The sequence below is a fragment of the Limulus polyphemus genome, unplaced genomic scaffold, assembly GCF_000517525.1.
Source record: "Limulus polyphemus unplaced genomic scaffold, Limulus_polyphemus-2.1.2 Scaffold11285, whole genome shotgun sequence".
Classification (NCBI taxonomy): domain Eukaryota; kingdom Metazoa; phylum Arthropoda; class Merostomata; order Xiphosura; family Limulidae; genus Limulus; species Limulus polyphemus.
The window spans coordinates 11058-12361 of NW_013676895.1; positions in this window are offsets into that span (position 1 = coordinate 11058).

The following is a 1304-nucleotide window of genomic DNA, read 5'->3' on the forward strand; positions in this document are numbered from 1 at the left end:
GCAACTAATAAGAACAGTATCAAAACACAGTATATATAAAGAGTAAATAGATATTTCCTAGACATTTTTTTTAGCTTAGATATGTAAAAACAGAAAATGTACATAACTTTTTTATTTCGTGACTGATCTAATTCATGTTGCCATTAAAACAAAGCTTGCGCAACACGTGTTCGATGGTCCATGAACTATCGTCGTATATTAATCTCAAGAAGAGCTAGAGGCACTGTATCAACTTGCCCCTGTAACAATTAGTCCCGGTCTCCCCTACCTTCTCCTTTTAAATGGCTATCTGTTGGTTGCCCAACTTGTGTCCAACAAACTCCAGCACAGAATATCCAATGTAGCACTTGGATGGTCTGATGGTCAGACCTGCTGCACTCACTCGCCATAACAGTTGTCTAAGTTTCTTCAGGTTGTCTTCCAATTTTGCAGTGTGTGTCAGAATGTCATCCATATAGTGCTCGATGGCGGTGGTGTAATGCAGTATCCTCCTCATCATGCAGTTGCTGCTGAGTTGACTATCCCAAATGGGACCCTCATAAATTAGTAGCATCTATCTGGTGTCACAAATACTGTCTTCTCTTTAGATCCCCTCACCATCGGGATTTGCCAATAACCTTTACTGAGGTCTATTTTGAAAAGAACCTGGCCCCATTTAATTTTTCTATGATAGTCACTGGGTTGCCCATAGGTTCAGAGTGGCACTTCGTCCCGAGATTCAGCTTCTGGAAGTCTATGTAGTTTGCTGTTGCCATGTCGCCACACCACGTTGTTTTTAATTATTTATTATAATTTAAAATGTTAAACACAAGTGCTGATAGTCCATATTCCATTGCCATTTTTAGGTCCTTCTTCCTTCGATTGAGTGAGCTTTGCAATCTCATTTTGTGCTCTTATTCTCTCTATCTGTAGTCTCTCTCTTCCTCTCCATTTCCAGTCTTTTATTTCTCTCCTTTTCTTATTTCTCCTTTTCTCCTTTCAGTCTTTCTTCCTCTCCTCTGTTGCCGCTCTTCTCTCTCTAGTTGTTGTTGTTTAGCAGACTCTCGTAGTTCAGTCTTTTAACCCGAGACACTCTCCTATTTCTACCCATTTATCAAAATTTGACATGGTTATATAGCGTGATTGTAATCTTCACACAATTTGTACTACTACTACAGTTGTGTTGTGCATATGGAAATATATAGTAACTAGCTGAGTTACCTGGCGTTGCACAGTGAAAACTTAGATTTGAAATGTATAGATCAGTATTTTTTTTTCAGCAAATTATTCAGTAAGTAGACGAAAGCTGTGATGCGAGAAATAAA